The sequence below is a fragment of the Rhipicephalus sanguineus genome, chromosome 3 (genome assembly GCF_013339695.2).
Source record: "Rhipicephalus sanguineus isolate Rsan-2018 chromosome 3, BIME_Rsan_1.4, whole genome shotgun sequence".
NCBI lineage: Eukaryota > Metazoa > Arthropoda > Arachnida > Ixodida > Ixodidae > Rhipicephalus > Rhipicephalus sanguineus.
Genome location: NC_051178.1, coordinates 29142930 through 29162228, shown reverse-complemented (window position 1 = coordinate 29162228; position 19299 = coordinate 29142930). Strand labels below are relative to the sequence as shown.

The window sequence follows — 19299 nt, the reverse complement described above, 5'->3', positions numbered from 1 at the left end:
AGTCACGTTCATACTTACCTGTACTCGCACTCATAGGCACTGATTCATGTTCGTACTCACTCCCACTCTAACCCATTGGTAGTCGCTCACGTTCATACTCACAGCTACTCATGCTCACTCGCGCTCATACTCACGTGTACTCACAATCATAAGCACTCACTCACGTTCATACTCACGCCACTCACTCATATCACGTTCCTGCTCACGTCAATTGGTACTCACTCGCGTTCATACTCGCGCCCACTTACGCTCATAAGTACTCCCGTTCATACTCAAGTGGATTCACACTTATGGGCACTCGCTCATGTTCATACTCATACCTGCTCATACTCATCGGTACTCACTCGCCTTCAGTTCATACTCGCGCCCACTCACACTGGGAAGTGCTCACTCACGCCTACTCACGCCGATGCTCACGTTCATACTCACACCAACTCACAGTCATTTGTACTCACGTTCACTCATGTCTACTCGAGTCACTCGCATGGTTACTCACTCGCTCTCATGGGTACTCACTCACATTCATACTCACGCCTACTACAATCGTACGTTAGCTTCATACTCATGTCTGCTCACATCCCTCGTCACTCACTCATACTCACACTCACGCCTTTGAAATGAGTCTACGAGTCTACTCATGAATGAACATGCCAAGCTTTCCGCTCTACTCACACTCACAGGCGGCCCCTGACGTTCATATTGAAGTACGCTCCCGTTCACAAATACTCGCGTTTACACGTCTACTAGCTCCCATCTTCGATCATTACCACTCACACCCACTCAACCTCGCCGGGACTCATTCATATGTGTCTGTCGCACTGGATATTTTGTATGCATTCGCATCTAAGATGATCTCACATTCTCATTAAATGCGAACGTGCAGATTCGTATTGGATATTAGGGACAAATCGCAGATGTTAGCACTCGTTCAAGGGAAATGCCCTATGTATATGTTCTATATGAGATGTCGGGACCGCGGAAAGAATGTTCGAATTAACCGAATGCCGAATTATCGAAAGTATCAAGAAAACAATAAACAAGTGTCTATTATATCAATGCATTTGCGTTTTCTTGGTGAATAGGTAAATGCATGGTACATATTTGGCATAAGAGCAATGTAAACGCCGCAAAGTTCTTCATGCGCGACTTCGCTCACAATAAGACCGCGGCTCAAGACAGCCGCGTCCTAACACTAAACGTGCTCTGCCCCCCTCCCTTATTACGCACCGCCACCACACCACGCGCACGTGAAGATACATTTTGCGCCCTAATAATGATCGGCAAATAAGCGTTCGTTCATCGTAGTGTCGCAACTGAATTTTATACCAGCATGCGGACTGCGGCTGAAGCTCTTCACTGTCAACAGTTTCCGCTATGTTCGAGTTCCATGACATTGCGCGCGCATTGCCTGAAGTCAGAGCGAAGCTACTGAGTGCCGCATCCGCTGTGGACGAAAGCGTGGTCGCTAAATTATAACACGATCACGGCGTCAACGCATTTCCAAATGCGCGCGCGCAGCCTGCGCCCACAGTCAAAAAGAAACTGCTCAGCACAGCATGCGCTGCTGAATAAACCTGGCTCGCTAGTTCACAGTAGTGGATGGCGACTACGCAGTTCTGAAGGGGCGCGGCGAAAACGAAACTACTGCTTGTGGCAGCTTTGACCCGCAGTCGCCGCAGACGCTATGGACGCGATCGTCGATAAATCTCCCACGCAGTTCGCGTGCGCCGAGTAAAATCGAAGACGAAGCAAGTGGGCACCAGTCGTCGAAGTCTTCGTCGCCAACAGCGAGATTATGGCTAGATAGTGCATGGCGACCACGCCTTTATGAAGGACCGCGGCCGTTTGAGTAGTTAGCGAACGCCGTTTTTCCTCCTGTGAGTCGAACATTTGTAGCACTTCGTGCATGGCGCGCTCCGAGGATCGTCCGAATTAACCGGGTTGTGGCCAAATATGACCGAATTAACGAGAGTTCGATACCTATAAACAATGCATAAGCTTGCCGGGGCCAGATAACACGTCCGAATTATCCGATTTTCCGAATTAACGACCTTTTTACCGTATAACCTTTCATTTTCGTCGACTGACCAAATAGCAAGTGTATGGCGCGCTTGTTTGCTAACTACACCTTCACTCTTTATGCCACGGGTCTCAAACTCACCTCAGCTAACGAGCCGCAGTCACGAAAATTTACGCCCGCAAGGCCAGTACACAGTGACGAAGGTAAGAGCGGGGGGCGGATAGGAATAATTTGTACAAAATGTCAGCTAGCGTTGCCATATGAAAGGCCTTTCCCATATTTCATAAATGAGCCATTTCTGAAGGGCATTTGGCGCCAGGATTCCAACGACATATCTACTTCCAAAATGACTAAAATATAGACGACGGTTCTGAAAGTTTGTCTCACTGTTATGTTGACCGCAGCGGTTCCCTCGCGGAAAAAAAATGCTTTACACAAGTCATGCCTGTGTAGCTCATGCACATACTTAAGAAAAAAAATATGTGACGAAGGCAGTCACGTGCGGGCCTCGGCCCGCTTGTTTTAAACCCCTGGCTTATGCGATACTCGTTGGTCAGCACTTGCCAGAATAACGCGAGGTAGATCATGTTTCAGTGGCTCACGGTCAGTTTTATAAATGCTGCATTTAACAGGAGGAATAGTGTTTTCGCCTACTCGTCTTTTCAGTTGTGTTAAGGTGGTGTAGCGCGAAGCAAGACACGTGCCGCTCGCCTTGCTTCGCACTGCACCACATTTACAATATACCACTTCATATAATGAACATGGCTTTTGTACTGCACGTTAACTTCGTGATACAAAGCGCAGCGCGTGCAGAAGTTCAGCACGCGGAGCCGCCGTACAGGCTTCTGATTTTGCGTTAGGCACACGCCATGCATAAACACGTGCCGCCGGTACGTCAGGGACAATTTTCTACCCCCCTCTCTCCACTAAAAGTGAATTGCGCTTGCGGGCTGCTCGAACATTCTAGCATTGAATGCTTGGGTGTGTTGGGCCAACATTGTGCAAATACAGACGAGGAAAAAGCACACCACCACAGCGCTGATCGGTGTTGTGCCATATTGTGGTTTCTGTGCGCCACAGGAGCGGCCGCGTTAATCCTTGGATTATGCCGCTTTTGAGACATGATGAGCTGACGCCGCAGTATGGACCTCTGCGTTACGCCAAAAAATGTGTATCTACTGCATTGAATCGGTGTACTTCCCATAAAAGTATCTGTATTAAAGCGAATATGCCTCATCAAACGGGAAAAGTAACCTGTAATGCCACGCGCCCATGTTCAAGACCAATCAGTAAAAAAAAAAGCACAGAGATGAGATCATGGGAAATACACCATCTACACACTATGCGCAAGGGTCAAAACGTCTTCACAAACTCGCAATTTATAGACGCGAAAGGCTTTCATGTTCACGCGAAGAACGAAAGGCTGGCTCAAAAAATCTAGCGACCTCTCAAGCCCGAAGCTTTGCGCTAACTTTACCTTTGCGGCCTTCGTGTTGCGGCGTTTGTGCGATATAAATTGCGCGGTAAAATTGTCGCACCCGATGGCATTGGTATTCAGGTCGTCTTAGGCGAATGCATCAGGGGCATTGTGAATCTTTTTCCCTGGTTTCTAGGATATTCACGGTCCCTCGGTTCCCCCAAAGCCATCGTGCTGAAGTAGCCAGAATTTCTTTATCATATAGTGGCGAGGTCAAGACAGAGGCCGTAACGCACAGAATGATCATGTCTTTTTTTTATTTTTGCTTTTAAGTGCATATGAGAAATCTGCGATGCCTGAGAAAGTATCATGAAACAAGCAAACTTGGCCATCCCGACCTCTACGGACCACGAACTGGCACATGTAGAGGTTGTCCTGCGATGTCATTTTCGGCTTTTAGTTTTCGCACTTTGCAGAATATTAACGTGAAATATTTTCGCTATAGCCAAAGTAAAATGTAGCGATTATGATGCCGAGGATTGCCCTCATTCTGAGGAGAAAAAAAGTAAAGTAAACCGGCAAGAGAGGGACCAACATAGATGCAGTCAGGATAAAAGAAATTTACGATTTTCCCTGACAAGTCACGCGATGCTTAAGAACAAGAAAACATCGACGTGGCAATATGAACAATACCTTTACCACACTGATTTACGAAACAGCAATTTGAACGTAAATTACGAAGGCACGCATTAAGTAAATTCTCCAAAACTACAAAAAATAATAAAGAAACGACAGCACAACAGTATTGCCAACTCAAGTGATCAAGTAGAATTAGTAGACTGTAGAAACTACAACACAATAATGTTAGTTGTCGCAATCACTTACTGTTACTGAGCGCTCACTTATTTTCTCCTATATTAATATCTCGGTTTAACGTGCTAAAACCGCGATATGATTATGAGGCACGCCGCAGTGGAGGGCTCCGCAAGTTTTGAGCATCTGGTGTCATAGGCGTGCGCAGGATCTTTCATTAGGGGGGGGGGGGGGGAGCTTCCCGGCAGCGCCCCGCCCCCCTTTTCTACCCAGGCATTCCCACTGATGTCCTTGCGCTCATAATGAAGTGAAGAGGCGAGATATGGTTATAAAACGTTTATTTCAATAACAATGATGTCTAACATATACAAAATATTATTCAGCAGTTGTTTTCAGTTTCTTGTGTAACGTCAGCAAAGAAAGGCAGTCCTTGCGCAGCTGAGGCATCAATGTCACAACGCACGTACAAATAACTTCAATTCTTTCTAAACCACACAACGATATAGATCTGCATCTTTTAACTGCAGAAAATACTTAAACATATTACCTCAACGTGACTCGACTATTACAGGCAAAGCAGTCTACAAGCAGGGCAAACGCATGAGCGCACTTTCACATGCTGAAAGTTTGTCATATGGTGTCCGACGTTCGTGCAGACAACGAAAAACGCAACCCAAAACACAACGTCAAGGCAATTGCGCTTAAAAGCACGACAATATACCGCGAACTCAAAAATTACGGAAAACAGCAAGTTACAATTTTAGTAATCAATGAACACAAGCGCTGTGATATGCCTCCTTCTGATCATGCAAATGCACAGAAGAAACTCTTACTTTTTGGCGCTTGGTGAAGAGCACGTAATAGAAACAAGGGCTATAAATACTTTCTTTTCGCGCAAGATAGAGCATGCGCATTTTTTTCACGCTCAAGAAACATTATATAAAGAAGCTAACCAATATCTTATGTGGTGAAAAAAAAAATGCGTTCTGACTAGATTACTAAAAATACGTACCAGTAGGGAAATATATTTCTCTCCGCCACCCGCGAAAGGTCTAAAGCAGGAACCTACGCGATTTTGTCGCGAAGTGCCTCAGGACCGACTCAGATCTAGTTGACAATACAATCTGTTGCTCAACGAACGGTAAAAGCAGCCACCGAAGTCGGTCATGGCTCATAGTTGACCTCAGCTTTCTTTTCACAATGGCGAGCTTTGAAAACGTCCGCTCGCATGAGCAGCTAGTGACAGGGACAACTGAAAAGCCTTTAAGGACTTTAAAAAAGTCCTTATAAACTAATGCTCCTAGGCCGTTTCCTTGCAACCAATCTAGCCATTCATTGCAGTCGCCAAGCTTTGCGTGCTGTCTGCTGACCTGTGCTTTCAGTAATCGGATCTCAGCCCGCAAACTGTCAGACTCCACGTTAAAATAATTAGTCACAACGTCTAACTCCTCGTCACTGGCTCTTAGTCGCAGAATATTCATTATTGCAGATATGAGAACGACGGTCTCCTGCGTGAATCTGGCCTCAATTCCTTCAACGAAAGCATTGATCATAGGGTAAAAAACGCCGACGCGGAGCTCTTCCTCCTTCGTATCGTGAAAAAACTGACTGGCGTAGTTCATGCCAGCGCGTCTAGACACCTTCCTCTGTTTCACATCAGTGTCCTGACATCAGTGTCCTGACTTCTTTCTTGTGTCCGTGTTTGCACGCCCTGTCTTTTTAGAAGGAATATCGATGCCGCCTGTCTGGCACATCTCTGTGGCACCTTGGAACATCTTTGTAAAAGTACTCTCGCCCAGCCTCATTTCTTTGCGTGCTTCTTGGAGATTCCTTACTTCCTGGAACGCAGTAAGAAGATTTATTTTTGGAATCTGGAGCGTGCGGCTAACCTTGAGTACCATCTGCAGCACAGGATGGGCCAATTCCATAGAGAATTGAAAGTCGAACCTTTCCAGTTGTGCAAGAAGTCCTTTTCCTTTTGCTCACTTTTCCAGATGCTGCGTTTTGTCTACGATTTCTTCTACAGCGTCTACCAAGGCGGAGTAGTTATCTCGCGCTGCTTTGACGGCTTCTGCCCGGCAAGCCCACCTTGTTGTGGACAAAGATTTCGGCGTCGTTAGCCCTGTGCCTAACGCCAAAGATATTCGCCCAAAAATTGCATGACGCAGTGGGCTCGATTCTATGAACTTGTATTCAAGCTGCAAAGTGCCGAAGAAGTCAAAAAGTACTTTGTTCTCGGCCCCTGACAAACAAGCGTCAACGAGAGCCAGATTCAGACAGTGAGCGACGTATAATATTCTGTTGTTTTGCTCCTTGCATTTAGCTTGCACCCCTGAAATGTGCCCTGACATGGCAGCAGCGCCATCGAAGCAAACAGAGTTCACTGATGTCCACGTGATCTTTAGAACACCGAGAACACGCTGCAGTGCCGAGAATATTGAGCTGCTGTGAACACTAAGAAGTCGCTCTGGTGCAGTGAACGCTTCTACGGGCCGGTTATTTTCCTCACTGAAGTACCTTATCACGACAGACAGCTGCTCGTAGTGTCCACAGTCACTAGTCTCATCGCATATGAGAGACACAGTTTTGCCTTCCAGGCATTGAATAACTGATTACATCATCGCTGCATGCAGTGACTCAATGAGATCGTTCTGCGTTCTATTGCTGGGGTACAAAGCATTTTTTGGGCCCAGAATCAAGGTGAGTTTGCTAGTCAGGGTCATAGTTCTTCAAGAGATTTAGGATCTCTAAGAACAAACCTTTTTCTGTGCTTTCCTTGCTTTCTTTATGGCCACTAAATGGCCTGCCACCCTTCGCGAGTAGAATTACAACGTCAACAATATGCTGTAAAAATTCTCGGTTTCTTTTTAGTTTTTCTTCCATCAATACGACACGATTCTCGTGATTCTCATCTAGCAATTCGCCTACAGGCTTACATTTTCTGTAAGAGTTCCAGCACAGGATGCTACTTAGGTGACTTTCGGACTTTTCATGAAGCCTGAACTTCTCTACGGCTTTCTTCCATCTGTTGAAGCCCATGGAGATGAATGATGGATCTTAATGACCCTTCCACGCTGGACTCTGCTGCGGAAAAGCGCGACAGTAGAAGCAAAATGCACCACGCATAAGCCTGGTGCGCCTGTCAGTGTGATGGTCGACGGACGGAAACGGCCGCGAAGGGTCATCATCACTCGGCGCGCAGCTAAAAGTCTTCGCAGTAGAGCACTGTTCTTCGTCGCAACTGAGTTCAGTCGGGCAGTTATCATCTCCTTGGCAGGAAGGTGATACTCGAACTCGGATGCCCTCGAGGTGCTGTTCTTCGTCGCAACTGAGTTCAGTCGGGCAGTTGTCGTCTCGTTGGCAGGAAGGTGATACTCGAACTGGGATGCCCTCAGGGTGTTGTTCTTCGTCGCAACTGAGTTCAGTCGAGCAGTTCTCTCCTTGGCAGGAAGGTGATACTCGAACTGGGATGTCCTCAAGGTGCTGTTCTTTGTCGCAACTAAGTTCAGTCGGGCAGTTGTCGTCTCCTTGGCAGGAAGGTGATACTCGAACTGAGATGCCCTCGAGGTGCTGTTCTTCGTCGCAACTGAGTTCAGTCGGGCAGTTGTTGCCTTGGCAGGAAGGTGATATTTGAAGTGGGATGCCCTCGAGGTGCTGAATTTCGGCCACCCGGTGGATTGGTTCACTGCCACTCTTACATTCACGATGCTCTGAAAGGAATTTTCGTCTTTAGCTCACGCTACGAATATTACTAAGTTGGGCGTTAAAGAGCCTACTCTGTAATTTAAACGCAAGCATGGAAATGAACAGCTTACTTGTAGGAAGGAGCCAAGCTTGTAGCCTGTCTCCTTGCGCTTTCTCTTCAGCCAACTTGTTTCGTCGGCAGTGCGGAAACTGAGCTCTGCAAGGCTTGCTTAGTGCCATCGCATCGCTTTCTGCACAAAAAATTTGGAAATCTTGTGAGCTGCGGCAGGCACGTACCTAGGAATATTTTTAGAAGGGAGGAGGGGTTGAGAAACTTATGGTAACTTTTCTATGCGAATCAGGGCGGGGGGGTTTCTCTGTTATCAGTAATGACGTGAATAGCGCCCTTAAAGACGTCTATACCTGCAAAGCAAGGTGAAACGAAGTGTAACCCACAGGTGCGCCCTCTACACTATATACATCCTATACACCTATACTTTGGGAAACGAGGAACCGGGTCAAAGGGACTCCCAAAGAAATAAACACACGAAGAGCGCCGCCAAGAACAAGTAAACAACAAGCGAGAGAGAAGAGTAAATATTTCTCTGCGCGTTTTATTCAATTAGGTCTGGAAGCATGATATAGAAAGATATATTTGCCGAATTATCATGGTTGTTTCGAATCTGTTTACTGTGCTGCCAAGTTGTTTGGCAAAACCGACCTACAAGCGTGTCAAACAACGGCACGCTGGACTCGAGCTCTTTCGAAGCACCCGGATAAGGACGGCGAGTGGTCAGAGAGCACGCGAGAGGCGAGCCTTGTTTAACGCGTTTTTAGCATGTGGTTTCGTGATCACTGCGGCTCCATGGTTGTCGTTTGCATGGCGTGCGGCCAGAAATTACGTGCACTGCAGCGGTGCCAAGAATGCAATTTTTGAAAGTCTAGAAATTCATATGCATGTCGTGCTAGTTGTAAGGCAAGGTAATTACATTCGCAACGATCGCCAGTGCCAAGCACATAAATGCAGCAAGAGGCGCACGTCGCGTGCGTGCTGCTCGCAGTGCTTGCCATCGGCGGTCTGCCGTTCTGCGCTTACGTCCCTGCTCTTCGCTGTTTGAACTATACAGGCTTATTGGCTTCCTCAACACATACGATGTAACTATAGTTAGGCGGGGAAACTTTGAGGCCCATGTGTATATGCTTTACACGACGGCTTGTCTAACAAAGAATTGATCCGCTCTGTCGCTTTGCCAGGCCGTTCGTTAGGCGAAGCGCCAAACCCCTAGCACGTTTCGTTTTTATGATGACTTGGTTTCAGGTCTAGAGTACTGCATTATAAATTGCACGTAAAACCGGCCTAAATATTACGAGAAAAGATTCAGTGAGTGTACTTACATTCAAGGGCCCACGGTCCACCAGCAAGTAAACGAAACGTTTCCACTAGGGGTGTGTGAATATTCGATAGTTTCGAATATTCGTCGAATATTACATTCGAAATATTCGTATTCGATTCGAAAATCGTGTATTCGAAAAGTTTCGAATATGCGATAACTTCGAATATTCGAAAAATTTGAATATGCGATTCGATTATCATGCATAATCCACATTTCTGCTGCGTTCGTATCGCTAAAAGCGTTGCCAAGAGGAGCGATAAAGATCGTAAGTACACGGAGGCACGATATCTGCCTGCGACGAGCACCCCAATGCGTATGATTTATTGCTGGTGCATCTCCAACGTGCAGCGCTGTTGGCGATCATGTAACCGTGCATTTGCAATATTATGCGGCCGTAACGTGCCGCACTACCACTCGTTCACTATGCGGGACCACTCCTGAAGAAAGACGGTGACCTACGTGACTGGTGGCGGACTGTAGGCACCTGCAGATACCCCACTCTGGCAAAGCTTTGACCCATGTACGTCCCTATACCAGCCACTTCTGTTCCAAGCGAGCGTGCCTTTTCAGTGGCAGGGGGGGGGGGGGGTTGTCTCTGTTTGAAGGGAGCGCCTGCTGCCTGATCATGTGGAGCAACTCATATTTCTTCATGATAACATGTAGTCATTACTTTCATTGTGCCGTGAAATTTGCTTGTGTTGTGATGTGCATTGTGCTAGCCTGGACATTGTGTTCTGGAGATAGCAGTGTATGTTGTGTTGCCAGTCAGGCTGTTAATGTCTTTTTTTTTCAAATAGCTACATGTTAAATAAAATATTGTTACTGTGGAGGCATTTTTCCTTTGATATTCGATATTCGATTCGATATTCGAAGGTGGATATTCGTATTCGATTCGTATTCGAAAAATTTGATATTCGCACACCCCTAGTTTCCACACGTTGTCAGCGGCGGCCGTCGATTTGCGACGCTCGACCAAGATCAGGACCGCAGCTTGTCAGCTTCAAACTAGTTCTTAGAATAAGCTCACGTTAATTATTATTTTACCTTCCAAAATAATTTCGGATGGATTCAGTTGTTTAGTGCGCAGTTCATAATACGTTGCGTGCGCTACTAGCGAAGCACTCCACAACACTTTTAGTTTATCGTGCTGCGGTGCGTTTCGCTCGACTAGATAAGTCATATTGGAGATGTAATTGTTTTCGAGTGCTTATTGGCGCCACCGACGTCAGAAGTATACTAGGTTCCAGTAAGAACATGGTCCCTGTGATCTGCGCGCAGAACCTCGATGGCCAGGGTAACGACCATCAGCGTACACGTCAGACTGCGGTGTTGGCTGTGTGCATTTTAACGCCCTTCCGGGAGCCTTGGTTGCGCGCGTTGACCTTTGCCGTGTACGTTCAACTTTACTATGCGTGCACAGCTTTGAAGCTGGGTGGATTACGCAAGACGGGCGTTTGATGAGGCACAGCCACACTAAATGGAACACAGCGTGCTATCCTGCGCGGCCGTATCCTGCTGCAACTGGTCGTATGCAACGTATTCTTGAGTTTCCTATCTACAAGCAACATTTTCAAGGAGTTAAAGCTCTCACAACGCTCAACCCACGTTATGTTGCAGCATGAATAAAAGCACGTACCAAGCTTACTTTTTTTTCTTTACGGGGTCATTCGCCGAGAGGCCTGACAGAAAGATTAACGCGCTCCCGCACACAACCTGTCGAATACGGTTGCTTGAGGATTTTTGTGAGACGCCCGGCCATGTCTTCCCACTCTTCAGGACTCCGGAAGGTGCCCCTTGATTGTACCTTGTCTGACGTGGAAACATGTCCTCTCAATGTGGAGTACACACGACTTGCATTGGGTTCACTGTTGCTGTCTGCGTCGAAAGCCACTGCAGCCATCATGTGCTCTCGTTTCTGGTTTGTTCGAGATTTCGCAAGAACGCAACGTAGTAAGCGTTGCGTTACGTACGAAGCGTCTTGTTACGGGCGTACGCGCGCACCCCTCGTCGACATTCATCGCTCGTCAATAATAACCGCCATCACCGATACTCATATTTATACTCGCATTCAGCGGCACTTACTCCAGTTCGCACTCATTTTCCACTCACACTCGTCGGCACTCACTGCAATTCACACTCACTCCTGCTCACATTCATCGGCGCTCGGTCACGTTCATACTCACTCTACTCACACTCATCGATACTCACTCACCCTCATTGATACTCAACCACTTTCATATTCATTTAAGCTCACCATCATAGCTACTCACTCACGTTTATTCCCATTTCCATCCACACTCGTCGACATTAACATTCATACTAACGTCTACTCACGCTCATGAGCACTCACTCAAATTCATACTCACATCTACTCACATTCATGAGTACTCACTCACGTTCATGCTCACGCCTACTCACGCGCATGAGCACTCACGTTCATTCTCGCGTACGCTCACACTCGTCGATACTCACATTCGACTCACGTCTACTCACACTGATCGGTACTCACTCACGCTCATGCATACTCACGTCCACTCACACTCGTCGATACTCGCATTCATACGTCTACTCACACTCATTAGTACTCACGTTCATAATCACGCCTACTCACGCTCATGAGCACTCACTAACGTTCATACTGTCACGTGCTCGTGACGTCGACGAAGACAGCAGTCGCCGTGTCGAAGATGAAACTCTTTATTTAGCCCAACTTGTGGGCGGGGAACGGAAAGTCAAACTACAGAAATACACACTGTACACTGATAGTGGCGAACAGAGCATCGGCCGTCGATAAAAGTGATCATTACTGGGACGCGCCGTATTTTAACATCATGCATCGATTTTTAGCCTTATCAGTGGTGGTTGCGCAAGCTCTGGAATAATCTTGACTATTCGCGTCATGAGCGCAATAACTGACAAAATGATCTACTACAATCTGGAATGTTCCCAGACATTCTGGCGCGTCCCGCGCAACACACAATAGCAAAAGAAGCGCGCGTGGCATTGCCACCCTCTGAAAAAGCATCGCCCCGATGCTTAAAACGGAACATAGAATTGAAGACGTGCATGCAGTACAAAAGAAACATAATAAAGCAAGCAAAAAGTAGAGTCCACAGGTTCCTTAACACGCATAGAAAGGCTTCAGGCGTAGCGCATGCACGACTTCGGGGCGTGCCCGGCGCCGCTGAGAGTTCGTCATGCCGTCGGGGATAACCTTGTAGTCGAGTTCGCCAAGACGTCGAAGTACCCTGTACGGTCCGAAATATAGTCGAAGAAGCTTCTCGCTAAGTCTGCGTCAGCGTATCGGCGTCCAGACCGAGACACGGTCGCCGGGCTGGTATTCCACGTGGCGGCGTCGAAGGTTGTAATAAATGCTGTCGGTCTTTTGCTGGCTCTGGACGCGCAGATGGACGAGTTCTCGGGCTTGTTCGGCGCGCTCAAGGTAGACGGTGACGTCGAAGTTTTCTTCGTCGGAGACAATGGGTAACATGGCGTCGAGCGTCGTTGCCGGGCTCCTTCCGAAGACCAACTTGTGCGGCGTTATTTGCGTCGTTTCTTGTACTGCCGTGTTGTATGCGAAGGTCACGTACGGAAAGATGGAATCTCATGTCTTACGCTCGACGTCAACGTACATGGCCAGCATGTCGGCGATAGTCTTGTTTAGACGCTCTGTGAGGCCATTGGTCTGAGAGTGGTAGGCGGTGGTGCGGCGGTGACTTGTCTGGCTGTATCTCAAGATCGCCTGAGTTACCTCCGCAATAAATGCCGTACCTCTGTCAGTAATGAGGACCTCTGGGGCGCCATGACGCAGGACGATGTTCTCAACGAAGAACTTGGCCACCTCGGCGGCACTGCCTTTGGGCAGGGTCTTTGTCTCGGCGTAAGGGGTGATGTAGTCGGTAGCTACGACGATCCATTTATTTCCGGAAGTCGACATCGGGAACGGCCGCAGTAAGTCCATCCCGATTTGCTGGAACGGCCCGCGAGGTGGCTCGATCGGCTGAAAAGTGCGGCTGGCCTTTTCGGCGGTGTCTTCCGTCGCTGACAGTCTCGGCAAGTCCTTACGTAGCGGGTGACGCCGGCAGTGAGGCGAGGCCAGTAGTACGTTTCTTGTATTATCGCGAGCGTGCAGGAAACACCAAGGTGTTCGGCCGTCGGGTCATCCTGTAAAGCTTCTAGAACCTCTGAACGTAATGCTGAAGGTACTACGAGGAGATAGTTGGCCCGGAGTGGCGATAAGTTTTTCGTTAGAACGAACGCCATTACGCAAGAAAATCGACTCCAGTCCTCGTTTGAATACCTTTGGAACAACGGTGGCCTTGCCCTCGAGGCAAGACCCTTGAGCTCCGGGTCGGCTCGTTCTTGTTCGGCGAAGTCATCAGCACTTAAGGTTCCCAAGAAGTAGTCGCCATACTGTTCGTCGTAAGGCGGTTGGTCAACGTGGGGACGGGACAGGCAGTCGACGTCGGAGTGCTTTCGTCCGGACTTGTAAACGACGGTAATGTCGAATTCATGAAGTCGCAGACTCCACCGTGCGAGGCGACCTGAAGTTAGCTAGCTAGCACAAGGCGCGGTGGTCGCTCATAGCTTTGAAAGGCCTGCCGTAAATATAGGGGCGGAACAATGATGTAGCACAGATGATGGCAAGGCACTCCTTTTCTGTTGTGGAATAGTTGGCCTCCGCATTAGATAGCGACCGGCTAGCATAGCTAACAACCCTTTCTAGTCCGTCAGTCCTCTGCACTAGGACGGCTCCGAGCCCTATGCTGCTTTCGTCGGTGTGGATTTCCGTGTCGGCGTATTCGTCGAAGTGCGTAAGTATCGGCGGCGTCTGCAGGCAGCGTTTCAGTTCTTGAAATGCCTCGACTTATACCGTTCCCCATTTGAATTCAAGGTCGGTTTTCGTGAGGTGCGTTGCGGTTCGCCGTTCCTTGAAAATCCTTTGACGAAACGCCTGTAATAGGCGCACAAGCGCAGAAATCGGCTACGGCCTTCATGTCCGTGGGCGGCGGAAAGGCAGAGATGGAAGCTGTTTTCCGTGGGTCCGGGCGAACTCTAGACTTAGTAATCACGTGGCCCAAGAACAAGAGCTCCTCGTATGCGAACCGGCACTTTTCTGGCTTCAGGATGAGGCTAGAGCATTTGATTGCTTGAAGCACGGCCTCAAGGCGCCGTAGATGCTTGTCGAAGGTTGAGGCAAACACAACGACGTCGTCCAAGTACACGAGGCAAGTTTGCCACTTCAAGCCTGCCAGTGCTGTATCCATAACGCGTTGGAAATTCGGGAGCGCCAAGCAAAGACTGAAGGTCATGACCTTGAACTCAAAGAGGCCGTCTGGTGTTGTAAAGGCAGTCTTCTCTCGGTCTCTCTCGTCGACTTCGATTTGCCAGTAGCCGGTCTTAAGATCCATCGACGAAAAGTACTTCGCGCTGTGGAGTTGATCCAGGGCGTCGTCTATACGTGGGAGAGGATACACATCCTTCTTTGTGATTTTGTTCAGGCGACGATAATCGACGAATAAACGTAGGGTTCCATCCTTCTTTTTCTCTAACACCACGGGTGACGCCCACGGACTCCTGGACGGCTGGATGATGTCGTCGCGCAGCATTTCGTCGACTTGTTTCTTTACGGCCTCGCGCTCTCCCGCCGAAACTCTTTACGGGCTCTGACGGAGCAGTCTGGCACTTTCTTCTGTAATGATGCGATATTTTGCGACTGGGGTTTGCCGAATCCTTGACGACGACGAAAATCAGTCCTTGTATTGCAAGAGCAGGGTGTTTAGCAGTTCTTGCTTATGCTTCGGAAGGCTAGGATTTACGTCGAAAGCTTGTTGAGGAGTTTGGTTCGTCGGAGTAGGCTCGGAAAAATCGGCGATGGCGAAAGCATTGGTGGCTTCGACAATTTCTTCGATGTAGGCGACCGTCGTGCCTTTGTTCACGTGCTTATACTCGTTCTGAAGTTTGTGAGCATCACTGTTGCTTTCCCTCCCCGCAACTCGGCTATTCCTCTGGCGACGTAAATCTCGCGGTTAATCAACTGGTGCTGGTCGCCTTCAACGACGCCTTCCAGGTCTGCTGATTTCGGAGTTCCGACGGAAATGATGACGCTGGAGCGAGGGGGAATCGTGACCTGGTCTTCCAGTACATTCAAGGCGTGCTTTCCTGGTGGAGTGTGCGGCAGTAGTGGTTTTTCTGTGGATAGTGTTATCGACTTTGATCCCAGGTCGATGACTGCACCATGAAGGCTTAAGTGGACGGCATAATCAGAAAAAATGACATGTTCATTCTAGCCGCCCAACAACTAGCGCTCTACCAGATATATATGCGATATCCGGACTACATACATGTCTATACAGATGGCTCCAGTGTACTTCAGCATTTATTATACTGCACCTCAAGGTACAAGATTCATTTAAATTATCTCGCGTTACATCGTCTACAACAGCTGAACTATTCGCTATTCTAATTGCTATAACATTTATCAATTTTCTAAGAGATGCTCAGAAATGGGTAATTTTCAGTGATTCGCAGGCGGCACTAACATCACTCTGTAGCACAAAAGCAAAAACAATTAATAATAGTCTGATCTACGAGACACTTAAAGAGTTCACCAAAGCCGATCAAAAGCATCATGAAATAATGTTCCAGTGGATACCGGGACATTGCAACATTCCTGGCAATACAGCAGCTGATGAAGCAGCACGACAAGCACACCGCAAAAAAGATATCGTTTCTATCCCAATATCGAAAAATGAATTGCGAAGCATCTTAAAGACACAATATTTCAATATGTGTAGAAATGCGTGCTTCGACGAAAATTCTAAAAGCTGTGATTTATATCATGTAGATCCACTAATCGAATTTGAAATTCCGTTGTCTTTAGACAGAAGTGTGGAAACCCTTATTCACCGATTAAGGCTAGGAACTGCCTACACCAAGCATTTTTTTACACAAAATTGGCACGCTGAAACTCCTGAATGTGATTGTGGATTCGTAGATGAAAACATATATCCCCTCCTTCTAGAATGCCCACAGCACGACGCACCAAGACGCCGACTTCAATCATCGTTAATAACATTAGACCGCAGACCACTAAGTTTAAGAAAACTTTTGGGCCCGTGGCCAACAAGAGGCTTACAAAAGTGTGCTTTAAAAGCATTGATCATTTTTCTTGAAGAGAGTGGCATCCTTGGCCATTACTAGCGCATTTAAGCTTTGTTTTGTATTAACGGCAGAGTGTATATTTATGTGTGTTTACTATTTTTGTCTTGGATATGGTATGCAACAGTTGCTGTTCTTTTTTTTAATATCACAGTGCGTACACATGTATGTGATTGTTGAATGTGTTGTTTTGACTGTTATGTTATGTCTTGACTGTTACGCTAAGTTGTATATTGTATGTACTACGGGTTAAATGTGATTAGAAATTTGGACACTATGTACTTAATGTTTACGAACCCTATGTACTCCAAGAGCTAAGGAGTAGCCGGCGCCTTATTTGTGCGCCAACATCTCCTTACATCATGTCAATAAAAAAAAGGCTTAAGAAGTCCATACTAAGGACGACATCTCTCGTGCAACGCTGCAGGACTACGAAGTTCGCGGGATAAATCCGGTTGTTAATGGTGAGTCTCGCTGTGCAGATTCCCTCCGGCGTTACTAGATGACCTCCAGCTGTCCGGATTTCGGGTCCTTTCCAGGCTGTCCTAACTTTCTGCAGCTTCGTGGTGAACGGTCCACTGATAACAGAATAGTCAGCTTCGGTGTCGACGAGGGCTGTGATACTGTGGCCGTCGATAAGAACGTCGAGGTCGCTAGTTCTTCGTCGCGGTTAGGTCGTGGCGTCGGGTCACGGCTACATCGGCTTGTTCCGCTGCTTCCCCGGTGCGTCTTCAGGTCTTCTTCGGGCCGGGTAGTGTCGACGTCAGGGCTCCGTTCGGCTTGTGGCATGTTCTTGAGATTTCGTCGAGGCGTCTTCGTCGGCGTTGGATGATCTGCGTATATCGTCGTACAGCAACCGCACCTCCATCTATTGCTGCCCTTAGGTTTCCGGATACGGGCTAGGTGACCGGCCCCGACTTGGGCCAGTGTATGGTCGGTTTTGGGGAGAGACGTAGTGGCCTGGCTACGGCGAACGGGATGGTTGTCGGGGTGTCTACTGTGCTCCTGCGAGGTAGTCGGCGAAGTCGCTTGGTCGTTCACACCGCTGTGGACGCGGCGCGTCAATGGCGAACCCACGGAGTCCCATCCGTGTTTACTGGCAGCGGCGGTAGTTGTGCCCAGCTTCTCCGCAATTGTAGCAGAGTGGGTGGTGGTCGGGGGCTCGCCAAACGTCGGTCTTCCTCGGCATGTACCACTGGCCCGCTGGCGGGCGGTATGACGTTGGTGGCGGCGGCGGTGGTGCCTGGCAGCGGAACTGCCGCGGCGGCGCGGCGTGTTGACGTGGGCGAGGAGGGGGGCGTTGCGTCGGGCTGCAGCAGGATAGCTCATGGCTTGCGGCTGAGGCAGTGGCGGTTCAAGGTTGCCCAGCGATTGCTGGATTTCTGTTCGAACGACATCTGCGACTGAGTCCACTTGAGGCTGTGGCGAGGGCAACAGCTTGCGCAGTTCCTCCTGCACGATCGCTCGGATCGTTTAGCGCAGGTCGTCGGAGCCTAGGGCATGAACAGCTGCGCTGTCTTCAATCTGTCGGCGATTGTACTGGCGGGTGTGCATTTCCAGCGTCTTCTCGATGGTCGTTGCTTCGGAGACAAATTCTTGAACTGTCGAGGGGGGGGGGGTCCGCATCAGCCCGTAGAAGAGCTCTTGCTTTACTCCCAGCATGAGGAAACGGACCTTCTTCGGTCAAGGCAGAGTTAGCGTGGCAGAATAGTCGGGTCATTTGCTCCGCGAAGATGGTTGCACTCTCGTTCGGGAGTTGCATCCGTGTCTCCAGCAAGGCTGCGGCCCTGTCCTTTCAGACGACGCTTGTGAAAGTTTCCAAGAAAGCGCTGCGAAAGATATCCCAAGGTTCGAAGAGTGCATTCTCTTACCAAGTTCTTGCCGCATCTTCCAAGTAAAGGTACACGTGGCACAGCTTGTCCTCGGAGTTCCAGTTGTTAAAGCTGGGACCCTTTCGAACCTCTCCAGCCACGTTTCGGGGTCATCGCTTGGCGATCCATGGAAGGTCGGTGGCTCTCCGGGCGGCTGCATCACAACAGCTGCGGGGGACACTACGGCTGTCATCGTGCCCGTTGTCTTCGTCGCCGTGGCTCTTGGCTTGTCCGTTAGGAGTCCAAATTGAGGGGGTAGTCCTTTCAGTCTACGGCTTGCTCGACTGTCCCTGATGGTGTCGGTGTCTTCTTAACGAACGGGGCTGGGTTCACAGCTTGACAGGGGCGTCCGGTACATGAACGTATCCCGCACCTCGACCAGCTGTCACGTGGTCGTGACGTCGACGAAGGCAGCAGTCAGCGTGTAGAAGATGAAACTCTTTATTTGCCCGAACTTTTGGCCGGGAAGTTGAAAGTAAAACTACAGCAATACACACTGTACACTGATAGCGGCGAACAGAGCGTCTGTCGTCGATTGCTGGGACGCGCCGTCTTTTAGACATAATGCAGCGAACTTTCTAGCCTTATCACTGGTGGTTGCGCAAGCTCTGTAATAACCTTGACTATTCGCGTCATGTGCGCAATCTTGACAAAATGATCTACTACAATCTGGAATGTTCCCAGACATTCTGGCGCGACCCAAACAAGACAACGATCACACGTGCAACGGACCAGTTACACAAACATAGCAAAAGAAGCGCCGCGTGGCAATACTCACGTCTACTCACACTCATAAGTACTCATTCACGTTCACACGCACGTCTACTCACACTCATGAATGTGTACTCACTCACGTTCATATTCACGGCTACTCGCACTCGTTAGTGCTCATGCACGTTCACACTCACGTCTGCTCACGCTCATGAGCACTGACTCACG

At 48.6% G+C, this 19299-nt stretch overlaps 1 pseudogene; it reads right to left on the bottom strand.

The window, feature by feature from the left end:
• Nucleotides 1-6134: 6134 nt before the first annotated feature.
• On the bottom strand, nt 6135-18553 carry LOC125757797 (uncharacterized; annotated as a pseudogene).
• Nucleotides 18554-19299: the final 746 nt, after the last annotated feature.